Source organism: Enhydra lutris, unplaced genomic scaffold, assembly GCF_002288905.1.
Source record: "Enhydra lutris kenyoni isolate GAN:26980312 unplaced genomic scaffold, ASM228890v2 scaffoldscaffold9, whole genome shotgun sequence".
Taxonomy (NCBI): Eukaryota; Metazoa; Chordata; class Mammalia; order Carnivora; family Mustelidae; genus Enhydra; species Enhydra lutris.
Window position 1 is genome coordinate 50,137,839 of NW_019154093.1, and position 13,400 is coordinate 50,151,238.

The window sequence follows — 13,400 nt, forward strand, 5'->3', positions numbered from 1 at the left end:
GATTGCATCTCAAGAGTACTCTTTGTTTTTAAGCATACTTCTTGAGAAGAACTAAGAAATTGAAGCACATTCAGAAAACAGGCACCAGGATAAAAACATATGGGAAAGCTACGGCATAAGTGTCAAGGTTGAAAGAACTAACAAAAAAATACCCAAAAGGAAAGAAAGCTGTCAAGCCCTGTTAGATGTCCTCAAATACTTAAGCATGTATCATATGAAAGAGAGAGTTGACTTAATCTGTAAATCTTTAGGTTAGTATAATAGGTTAAAGTTAAACTGCAGTAAAAATCTATTCAACATGAGGGCAAACCTTCTAATAAAATATTCCCCAAGTGGAATGAGATATCTTTGGAGATAATAAATATTGATAGAGGTGTTCAAGCAAAAGCTAAATGATATCTTAATAGGGATATAATGGGGTAAATTAATGCACCACATAGAAGTTAAGATGAAAAGATTCTAAACTCATTTCAAACTCTATACACTATTAACCTAATGAAACAGTGGGGAGATAATTCAGGAAAACCCTCTACCATGGCATTAATTACCATCATCTTATGTTTTAAAGGGCCTTGTACTGGTCACACAGTCCCTTCTTTATAGTAAATAAAATGCTACGATATAATTATTCTTTCTCAGTCTATCAATTATCACTAGCATTGTCTAGATCTGGGGAGCTCATTAGAAATGAGCTGAGCTGGCCCTACTCCAGGTATACTTAACCAGAATCTCTGGGGAGTTTCTCAGGCAGCTATAGTAGATACACGTTCTAGAATGATCTACAATCTGAATCTGTCATCCTACTAGCATTTAGCCCTCACTGGAAACCTTGGAAATAGTCTGAAGTCATTTCTTTTAACACTAGAAAGAGAGAACCCTGTCTCAAACACTATTATTAATGTTCCTTGTTTGAAAATTGATTTAGAATTCTTTAGGATCCATACTTCAAAAACCTAACCAAAGAAGGAAAATCATTAGCTGAAAAACTAGGAATTTGAAATGATGAGCTGGATTCAAACACGATTCTAGAGTTCAGTGTCATCAGGCTCTTGTTTCCTGTCCCTCTCCTTTTTGCTTACATCATTCTGCTGGACTCCTTTCCCTAAGCGGCTCTCTTTATGTAGCAACAAGACGGGCACAGCATTCTCACAGCTCAAGTTCACTGAAAAATAGCAAGTATGTGTTGCAAAGAGCTCAGAGAAGCCCTACCAAGATTCTGATTGGCCTGACTTGCGTCATGTGCCCACCCCTGGAGAATGAGCTGAGGGTGTCACTCTCATTCCGGCCATCAGGCCAAGCAGAATAATTAGGGAAGGATGACTGGGTAACTATATGTCTACTATGAAGGGCAATAAACTGAACTAAAGAATAGAAGGGAATCTTGTTTTATCCTCCAACAAGATGGCCTTTTCATGATAATACTTAATAGCCACTGACCCCAGCTATGGTGTCATGCTATAAATTTATAATCTTTGCCAGAAGCTATCACAATGCATTAGGAAAATCCACACTCTCTGAATATAGTCCAGTTGGCTTCTGTGGAATTGTATTAAAAGAATGAGACTGTACATTATGTATAACTCATCACTGGTTCAAATTAGCTATTACCCTAACTTGGAAAGTTCCTAATAGGAGTGTCTCTTCATCCTGCAGAATTCTGGGCTCTCCTCCAAGTGGCTCATTAACATGGTTGAGTTGCTGATCTAGATTAAAATGTTCCTTCTATAAAAGAAAACAATGGAAGTCTACAGACAGTACAAATATTAATGTATGAATCACATAAAATTGAGGTGAAAAGGACTTTTCTAACCCTTAAGGTTTGGGATTTAACTCCCTGGTAGAAAGCCAACAGGAGCTGAGTACATAATTCTTTATTATAAAATCCTCAAAAACTAAGGTCAGATTCAACTCAAATGAAATTATCACATCTTAGAAGTTCAGTAGATTTGATTTAATTCACTTTTTTGATTTTCAAGTAACTGATTAATTCCCTTTTCAGTTGCTTTTCTGGTTCCCCCATGCCTGCCACCTTTTTATAAATTCCTTTGATTGGTTCATTAAGTTAACAGCTAGTTCTTGCCCTGAACATCAGGCTCTTAGGAGAACTCTGGTTACCTTTTTCCTCAACAACTTAATTGGAGACAAGGGAATTCTGAGCTACTCTCATTTCAGGGACCTTTAAAAACCCCAAAGAAAAGAGATTTTAATGGGCTTAACTACCTGCTATCAAAGAGAAGTTAGACACCTCTGTCCCTCATAAGAGGAATATCACAAATGTGTTTAAACTTCCACACATCCACTCCAAAACAGAGTAGTTTATCATTAACAAACCAAATTACAAAAAGACATCTTTTTTCTGCACAGGAAGGAAGAAATGGAGGTGCGGAAAGAGGAAAAGAAGGAAATTTTCAAAGTAATAAATATTTTCATGATAAATACTCAAAATTAGAATATTTGGCAATATGATTATCATCAGAAATAATTAGCTGGAGATTTATACTGTTATATACTGTATAATCAGAAAGGCTTCCATAAGATTTTCATGGAATAACTTACCATAATCACCTGAGTAGAAAGTAATAACTTATCTCACCATACAACTTAATAAATGCTTGCAACCCTTTGATATCACTTAATGGATTTGCCAAATAATTACACTTCCTAGATAACTGATCTTGTTGCAAAATGTTGGAGCTGCAGAGGCAACAGTTAACCGTGTATATGGAATATAATGCTAATGAATATCTTCACCCTGTTGCCACCTGCAGTTCCCAAGGGATCAGGCTTCCAAAAAGAATTCTTTTATACAGGTTGTGAATATTTTTTTCTTTAATTTGTTTGGAAAGGGTCAAAGTCAAGGAGGGGGACTTTTTCTCATTGATCCATTTCCTGTATTTAATTATTTGACACAGTTGACTCATGACTGTGTAATTATCTCTTGGAGTGTTTAACATTAATGTAAAATGGTACTGTATTTCCAAGCCAAATGGAATTTTTATGAGGCCATACAACCCTTCTTGGCTTTACTTTGTGTTTAATGGTCATGCTGTAGCAAACAGCAATGTGCAACATGAACAGTGAAACTATTCTCTTAATTATTGCATCTGGTTTACCATATCCTGCCCGTCTAGTATGTTTTAATTGAAGGGCAGAAAAGATCTCTGGTTGATCATTGATGACTTTAAATTGGCACATAATGATCATACTGAGTTCTAGAGGGAGTTCTTCCTAAATCTCAGCATATGTCTTTATGTTAAACAATTAAACCACATCTGGAAAGAGAAAGCAGATCAGTACATTCCTCAGTGGACTCTGAGAAAACTGATTCAGTGGGTTGAATACTTGTTACCAAAAAAAAAAAAAAAAAAAAAAAAGAAGAAGAAAAGAAAAGAAAAAAAAAAAAGAAAGGATTAAAAAAAAAAGAAGAACAGGTGTTTGAAGGAAAATTCCCACAATGAAATAAATAGTTTCATATTGGCAAGGGCATTTAAGCAATAATGAGGAGATTTCGTGCATTTTATGCAAGGGCACCAGGGGGAATTAGTAACCGAAGAATATAAAGATCTTATTTCAAGAAAGTATATTATTATTAGGATTTGCCAAGACTCATGTACAAGTTAGCTGAACAAGGACTTACTTAGCATTTAAAAGAGAATCTAGAAAATGTTTAGAAAGGGTTAATATGCTGTTCACATTGCCTGAGGCAAATCAAACTAAAACTTACACTTGGGCACATTTGTCTAGGTGAGAGTTAAGGAGAACTTTCATCCACCCCAATCTCCTACGTAGACCACAGCCAATACTGCCTATCCTCTGCCTCCAGTCTCTCACCTTGAACTCCTTTGAACACCCTCCTCTGGGATCCCAAAAGAGAGTTTTCAACAAACAGATCTCTTATCAGCACTTCCTTGCTGAAGAACCATCAATGGCTTCCCATTTTTTGCCTTCAAGAAAAAAATCCAAATTAATTTATCTGACAAATTCTGTATATTCTACCTCTACACTCCTTTCCTAGGCTTATTTTTCTACTACTCTCTATAGAAACCCTCTGTTCTAGCCTCACTGGTTTATTCCTATTCTCCCAATGTCTTTTGTACCTTCTTATTTTAGTGAAAATTTTCCTTGCCCAGAATGTCTTCTCTTAGCTTTTAACTAAAACCTCTTCTGATTGAGACCCAACCCAAATGGCACCTCTCTAACAAAGATTTTGCAACCTTTCTAGTTTAAAGTAATCCTCCCCACTTCCTGAACATCGGCAGAGTACCCATGTTTGTATTATTTATTCATTTACTATTTCTTGATTTGTGTCTGTTTTGTTTTGTTTTGTTTCATGTCCATTTGTTTCATGGCTTAAGTCCCAAATGACTATAAATATGATGCATTCCAGAATTTTCTCTTATATTTGGGAATGCCCAATCTATCACAATTACTCCATATTCTTTCACATAATAGATGCACCTTTTTAAGTAATTGGCCATCCCCCAACCCCTAAAATTGCATTTGCTCTTGAATATAAAGTCCACTTCTGAAGCAAACAATAAATATGAGATGTATCCTATATTTGTTTGCTAGGGCTGCCACAATAAAATACCAGAGACTAGGTACTTAAACAACATTTTAAAGTCTGGAAGTCCCAGATCAAGGTGTCAGTAGGTTCAGTTTCTTCTGAGATTTTTTCCCCTTGGCTCGTAGATGATCACCTCTTTGCTTTGTCTTCACATGGTCTTTTCTTTGTTCATGCATACCCCTGGAATCTCTTTATATGTCCAAATTTCCTTCTCTTATAAGAACACTAGTCAGATTTGATTAGGGTCAACCCTAACATACTTATTTTAAATTAATTATCACTTTAAATGTCCTATCTTCAAATACAGTCACATTCTGAGATACTGAGGGTTAGGGCTTCAATATATGAATTTGGGAGGTCACAGTTCAACCCATAATATATACTATGCAAAACTCTTAGTTGTCTATTCTCTTGTGTCTTCTGCATTTCCAAATAGTTGCACTCCTCAGAAGTTAGAGGAGTTGAGATTAAATCTAATGGATCCCAACACAAAATCAAAAGCCTTAGACTTTAAGTTTTAAATCTGAGTCTCGGGGGTTTCCATTCTCTCCCTTTATCTCGTCACTGGATTTATTTCCACATTTGCTTACACTTCCATTACTATCTTGCTTTTCCCTTCAATTCCCCAGTGTCAAATCTTAATTTAAAAAAATAAATAAATAAATAAAACAATGAAAATTAGAATGTGAATAATCAGCGTGTCAGTTAAGAGTCCTTCAGTTGCAATCAACAGTAACCCAAACTAAACCTTCTTAAACATAAGGGGAATATTTTAATATTTTAAATTTTAATATTTTAAATATTTTAAAATTTAATATTTTAAAAATTAAAATGATAGTGGGACTCCTAGATCAATCCAGGAGTTCAAATAATAGCACCAAGACATGGTTTCTCTCTTTCTTATTGAAGCTTTGCTCCCTTTGGATTGGCTGCATTCTCTGATAGCACTGATTGGGGTGGGGGGAGTGGCTGTAGTATCTTAGCATATGTCTTCTCACCTTCAATGTTGTTATCTGGTAGCTGTTCCCCAAGACTCAAGACTTTTTACTTTTTCTCACTAGAACAGCTCAGAATATGCCCTCATTACTAAGCCAACCCCTAGACAAACACAAGAAATGTTAAATAGGCAGACATAAGGCCCGTGTGCCACCCCTGGAAGTGAGTATGGACCTCTACCCTTACCTTGCACAGGACGGTAAAGGGAGCGATTCTCCAAAAGGAAATTTGGGTTTTGTTAACAAAGAGAGAGAAGATAGAAACATGGCTGTCAAAACTTAGCAAAAACCCACAACAACATATAAACTTAAATCCACCACCCTTTATGATTTAGGGGGAGAGGTAGTGGTAGAGCAGCAAAAACTGATTAAACCATCAAGGCAAAGACCATTTTTGAACAAAGATCCTCCCTTGTACCCCTGAAATTATATCACAGAGGAATCAAATCAGTCCTGTTTGTACCTGATCTGGCCCACTTCTAAGAACAAATTTACTATACTTGCTGGTGCCCAAGTTTTCTCAATGTCTAAAAGCCAAAGTCGGGATTAGGTCTGGAATTCAAGTTATTGAGGATTGTCTAATAAAAGGACAAAGTAATTTGAACATGGAAACCCACCTTCAAACTCTTATTAATAAGTGTGTCTCTGTTGAGCACATGTAGGGACAGATAATTAGATTCACATAAAGACCTAACTGGATCCAGATGTGAAGAAGTCGACAGACATTCACTAAAGGGAAACTGTACAAAATAACCAAGAAGCAAATGGAATTGCAATGCGGAAGTTTACGAAGAATGATGGGTTGAATGACTACAAAGCCTTTCAGGCAGCCTTTAGTCACACACTTAAAGAAATTTATTGTTGCACTGCATATTATTACAGAGCAGCATTGTCAAAAAGCAATGATGTTCCCTGCAGAAAGAATACAATATGGGACACAGAGTCCTTGGGAAAAGCATTTTAAGGATTTTAACTATTCTAGAGATGTCACCCTTTTTATTCATCAGCTTTGTTTAATATTAATTCCACTGTATTAAAAACTAACCTCCATCATTTTGGGATCCCCAGCTTATGCCTGTATTAAGTGAGGAGACTATAAACACTTCTAAAAACCTGACTTGTCTCCACTTACTAGAGGAGATCTAACTAGCTGTTTGTGCAACATGGGTCCAAATGGGTATGTTCAGTCTACGTGTAACCACAACCAAAGGTTAGAAGGAGACAACAGTGACCATTAAAACCATTCACATATGGCATAAGAATCAATAAATGCAAATGCATACACTCACACTACTTGAGATAAAAAGGAATTATGTAGGCCTTGTAGAGCATTTTAAATCTGAAATCTATCTTCTCCCTGGGCATTTCTGAGTAGGAGAAAGAATCCCAATAGCCAAGAATACTCCAAATAGAAGAAATGTCATATGCAAAAGTCCCCAAGTCAGAAATAATTTGTGAGTTTGAGGAAGTGGAAAAAAATATATAGGATGGTTGGATTTTTAAAGAGAAAGGGGAAAGGGATTGACTGGGGACCAGACAGAGCCATATCTACAGAATTATGGATGTGGTTTTCTGGCTTGCATAAGTGAACTATAGTACAATCTTCTAAGATAGGAATGACTGGCAAAGAGAGAAGGCATAGATTTTAATGGAAGATGTTCTGTTTTACATGTCAAGTGTGAGATATCTATGAACGACCTAACCAGACATGTTAAGTAGCATATGAGAATCTGGATATCAGGAGAACAGTCCTGGCTAAAGATATAAATTTAGAAGTCATTACTATAGAGATGGCATCTAAATACAGAAAAATCAAGAAGTTCATCTACTGAGAGAGTGCAGATGGAGAGGAGGGTATGAGATAAAGCAGAAATCACAGAGAAGGCTGAGATGGAGTGGGTTGTAGGATGGAAGGAGAGGCAGAAGAATGTGAACAACAGAAGCAACAGCAGCAACAGCAGGAGGAGGAAAACAGGAGCTGGAAAAACACGGTCCTCATGGTAACAACATGGAGGCCGAAGAAATATCCTCTGGATTTAATAACATGAGACTCGCTGACCAGACAAATTATGGAGTAAAAGGTCCAATTGCAGTGATCAGTGAGGACATTGGAAGTGAAGAAAGAGAACAATGACTAATGTCCTAGCTCTATGATGGCAGGATTTTTACATTCGGTGCTTCTTTTGGTTTCCCAATGTCAAATAATAGGCGGCGTGGATAAAGTAGGTGCTGAATAAATAGTTGTTCAATGTTGACCATAAAGTAAAGGATCAATTTAAACTAAAAGCATTCCACTCCATTGTAGTATTTTTTCCAGCAAAGTTAACCTTCTCACACATTGGCATTGAGGCAACTCTTAGGAGAGTTCATCCGGTGTTGGAGTTTTATCAGTAGAATGACAGAGGAACAAGATACAAGTGTTCTGAGGGCATTTTCTGTGAGCAGCAATAGTGATGGCCTCTGGAAACTGGGCAGACCACAAGGAAAGTAAAGCAAGGTGGAGGCTGATGGACAGAAAGAAAAGGATAGATGACAATGGATTGGAAGTCTCAATGCTGCGACAGAACACAACCTCGAGAGAAGTTGAATACATGATAGGAAAGATAAAAAGTTCATCAGAGAGTGGGGTGTTTGAAATCAACATTTCAAAAGTGGAATACTTTCAAGTGTGGCTCTGGGTAGATGAGGTGAGGCCCCATGTGAGCTGATCAAAGAACAAAGGATATTGGGCTGTTTATCTAAATGGATGCTCAAGTCACCAAAAGTAATCACAGAATTGGGAGAAAAGGAAATTATGCTGAGCCAGGAACTAAGGCCTTTGACAAGTGAAGTGAATAAGAGTCAGTAGATGAAAGCAGTGAGTCTGGGGGGAGGAGGGTATAAGTGTCATGCACCTAAGAGGAGTAACATGTGTATGCACGCAAGTGAGAGACAGACAGACGGGGGAGAGGGAGAAAAAAAAAGAGGGGAGAGAGGGAAGGAAGGAAGAAAGAGAGGTCATAATGGTCTGAAAACTGCAATGGTAAGAGAAACACCAGCCTCACTCTCCCAGAGTTACGTGAGCGTGAGAGATAAAACCAGACTTGTCCCAAGAAGGCTACAGGAAAGTAGTGGCCTTAAGAGAGAGCCAAGCTTCAGTTAGAGCCAAGTAATAAAGCTAATCCTATGAAAAGTTTGAGGATAGGGTGGGTTGAACAAAGAGCAGATGACCCACAGATCAGAGTAGTAGGGTTTAGGAAGGAGGAGAGACTGAGGTGGTTGGATCAGAGCAGGATAGGGGTGTGATTTTGCTAATGATGGGTGGCCAGAGAAGTCACATGGCAGTGACTAAGATAATAAGGATGGATAGCAATATCCCGATCATCTTGGCAAGAAAGTGTAAGCTGTGGTGCGATTTGTTTTTTTTCTGATATAGGTAAAATGCTGTGCAAGGACTGGCAGGGCTTCTGAAGCAGCTGTGTACACTGTCATGGCATTCCAAGGCAATGATTTTCAAAGTGTTCCTTTGGAGTAACATTTTGGCAACAGTTCATGAAGTTGTGCTTCACATTGTCTCTAGGTAAGGAATCCAGAAGCAGTTTAGTTGGGTGGTTCTGGCTCAGGCTGTTTTCTGAGAATGCAGTCAAGCTCTCAGTATGGCTGTAGTCATCTGACAGCTAGACTGGAGGAGGACCCACTTCCTAAGCCAATGTGTGAATGTTGGAAGGTATCAGTTCCTTGCTGGTTATTAGTCATATGCTTAGTTCCTCACCACGTGGACCTCTTCATAGGCTAAGTGTCCCTATGGACATCTCTGTGGCAGGTAATGTCCTCCAAAGAGTGGTCAAAGAGACGAAGACCAAGACAGAAGTCATAGTCTTTTATTACCTAATCTTAGAAGTCACACGATATCAGTTCTGCCATAAGCTATTGGTCACACAAACTAACTCTGATACAATGTGGAAAGAAAATAGCTGAATGCATGTGTACCAGGATGCAGGGAATACTGGGGGCTTTTAAACTAGGGTTGGACGTGGTGGGTCATATGTGAATACACATTTAACTTTAAAAGAAATTGCTATGCTGTCTTCCGAAGTGGTCAAATTGTTGTGCATTCTCATCATCAAATATTGCGCATTCTCAACAAGTGTTCCCTTGCTCTAGCACTAGCTAGCACTAGCACTTTGTGTTTTCAGTGATGATGATGGTTATTTATTATTTTTTTTATTTTTTATATTTATTTTATTTATATTTTTATATTTATTTTATTATTTTATTATTTATTTTTACGATTCTATTAGGTATAGAGTTGACTAATAATATTAAATATCTTTTCATGTGAACTTCCATTGGATTTTAAGCTCTACTAGCAGGCTTATATGTTCATGCTAACCACTGAATCTTCAGCCCTTAGTACCTGGCACATACGGATTTTTAGTACATACTTCTTAAATAAAAGAATGGGAGAACCATTATGTTCAAGAAGAAGTTACAGAACCCAGTCTTTATTTCTGGTCTTGCTAACCAAACCTCCATAAAATTTGGAGAAAAGGAAAAGACAGGCAACAGAAGGAATTACTAAGTTTCCTTCCTTGCTTCAAGGCAAAGTCAGGGATAAGAATGGACCCTGGGAGGCAGTTTATGGTCATAGCTGCCACTCCAGAAATGCCAGTGTGGGCTGGAAAGAAGCAGCAATATTGAGCAGTGCTAAAGAGTGCCTAAAGAGCCCAAACAAGGAGATGCACATGGCAACCAGTCTTGCTTTATAAACATAAATAGAACTAACTCCAGGACGAATCACATGTAAGTTCTTCCCCTTCCCTTTCTCTTATTACGTCTTCTATTCTTCATTTTTCCCTTTTTCTCTCTCACTGTCATCATCACAAATGTCTGAGTAATGGTGTTCCAGCACTGTCCTTTAAGTGCTATGAGTAGTGTATATCATAGAGCCCTCACAACTCTAAACCATGTACTGTTATTATTCTCATTGTACAAATAAGAAATTAAGGTTTACAGTTTGCTGAAGGTCATAGTTGACCTCCACAGCCAGTTTCACACCAAAGCCCCAACGTCTGCTCTGTCAAACCAAAAATCATGCTACCCCACTCTACACAGCCACCTGCTCAGTGAGAAATTCTTTGCCGGTCTCATCCAACACATTTCATTCTGTAGTACTCTACTTCTGGTTTGCCTGTTTCCTTGGACATGAAGGCCTAAGGCCAGCCTACCATATAGATCAGTTAGGTAATATGATTTCAGGGAAACTAGGAAGGCCCTGATGTCCTGAGTTCACAATGATTGGTACGTAATTCATTTTATACCTCAAGATTGCAAAGTTAATTGTAACATTGCCACAGAAAGGTAAGATCTTAGTTGCTTATCAAGTTAGTATGGGTGGAAAAAGAAGCTGAGAGGTTTTGTTGGCAGTAGAGAAATAAGAAACTCAGGATCAGTGAGTACTTGAGAAGATGTGGGAGAAAAGATACAAAATTGGAAGACTAGAGTCACCAAAGGCACAGAGAAGTTGATAAGTACTTAGCAAATAAATGAATAAATAAAAGATAATCTTGAGCCACTTCTCAAGTTTAGCCCATTGGGAATTCTGGCTTTTGTTGTGCTCAACGTTCTTCTTGGCAGAGTGACAGGCTAAGGAGTCTCTCTGCCATCAACACTGCCCTTCAACTTAATCAATTGGGAAACGTGGATAAATGGTGACTCTCATCCAGTATGAAAGCTAAGGAAACAACTGCCAAGTGATCCACTACTTACATTATCTTTAACTCCATTGAGTTAAACATTGTGCTATTCAAAGAGAGCATCCAATGATTTTTAAGTAGTTTGAATAAAGTACAACATATTTTCCTCCAGCACTTTCCCCTTAGTTTTTGTGATCACATATGTCAAAGTAAAGCTAATTCACGGAACTTATGAAAACAGAGGGCTGAAGAACAGAGATCGCAACTACTATAGTCCCGAGGGTTGAGGGTCAAGTCCAGATGCTAAGAGGCATCGACATACACTCTGCATTGATGTGAAGACTGCGATGACAATGGGTCATGGTTGTGGGACTGGGAACTAAAGCAGGAAATGGGGATGGACTGAAAACAAAATAGGAACACCTGTATCTCCTTCTGCTCTTATGTCCTACACTAGAATCCAAAATTTGCTCATTCAGACCTTTTTCAGGAGGCTGACTGTGTTCAATTTACATAATGTTGACAGGAACAAACAGTGTAACCGGGAGTTAGAAATGCAATTATCCAAGGGTAGGAAGTGGATGATAAAGTGTGGGCAAGAAAATGTGTTTTGTACATGTTGAATATGAATTTCTGACAAAGCATTCACACAAAAATGTCCAGTGTAGACAGGAGTCTAGAGATTAAAAAGAAAGTGATTGGAGCTAAACATAGAGGTTTGGGAGATATCAGCATATAGACTGAATTAAAATCCCTCTAGCCTAGCTCTCCCAGACTCAGAATCCAGTCATTCTTGCTGAATGTCTTTGCCAGACACTGGACCTGATTATGCTCCAGTTTCTGTTCTTAGATCCCTGCCCTGTGCCTCAGCTCCCATTTTGGTCTCTTACCTCATTTAGTCTGAGGCTGGGACCCTTCCTTTGTTCTTTCTTTCTGGCCCCTTTCTAACTTCTCTTTGACTCTGCCTTATTTGGTAGAAAGATTGACCCCATGCCTGTGCCTGGTGTATCGGTCCATCACGGTGGTGTGAGCGCCATTTGGCCCTTGCTGCTAGGGGGAGATGTTCTCTATTTGCCACACCTCATACATGGGTCACACTGCCTAACTGGGCATCACAGTAAAAGCCACTTGTGTGGCCATCCTTAAAGTCCAGGCCTGTAGCTTCCTGACCTCCAATTCTGCGTTCACCAAGTTGCCACCCAAGGAATATATTAATTATTTTATAAAAACTTAGGCCAGTGTCCTACTGAACGCTGACCATCACCTAACAAAATATTAGGGTGATACAGGCTCAGCCTCTCTAACCCATCTTATCTGGTCTGTTTTTGCCTTCTGCCTCTCTATATGGCACTTCATAGCCCCTACTCAAATTCGTCCATTCACATTGCCTTTTCTCTGACTCTTCCTCTCTCACTTTCTCAGTCACTGTAAAGCTGCTCATTCTCCTCAGGGTTTCTGCTAAGCCTCTTAGCTCTTTTGTGCGTGCCTACAAAGTTAGGTTGGGATTCCCAGGAAACAAACCCTGAGATAGAGATCTGCATCTAGGAGGTTTATTGGGAGCACTCAGTGAAACATCACTTGTAAGGAAGTAGGAGGGACTGGGCAGGGGAGAAATTGAACTATACTGCTTTTGCACCAGGGACCTCAGCCAATCCTACAGAAGCCCTGAAGCTGGATGGTACATCAACATTATCAAAAATTAGAGGCAAGGGCCAAGTCTTTAAGACCCAACATTAACTAGTCATTGGACAGAGGCAATTTCCAGGAATGTGGGGAAAATTTTGGACAAAGCAGCTCCATTCATCTAAGAATCATTGCAGGGAGAAGAATCCTCCATAGACAGAGGAGAGAGGTACTGGACCTTTCCAGAATGTGTAATCATTCTTTTTTTTTTTTTTTAAGATTATTATTTATTTATTAGACAGAGAGAGAGATCACAAGTAGGCAGAGAGGCAGGCAGAGGGGGAGGGGGAAGCAGGCTCCCTGCAAGCAGAGAACTTGATGCCGGGCTCGATCCCAGGACCCTGAGATCATGACCTGAACCGAAGGCAGAGGCTTAACCCACTGAGCCATCCAGGTGCCCCCGAATGTGTAATCATTCTTGAAGGGGATCTTGTCATACTACTACATCCTGCTGCATCTTCTACCCATCTAATGAACCCA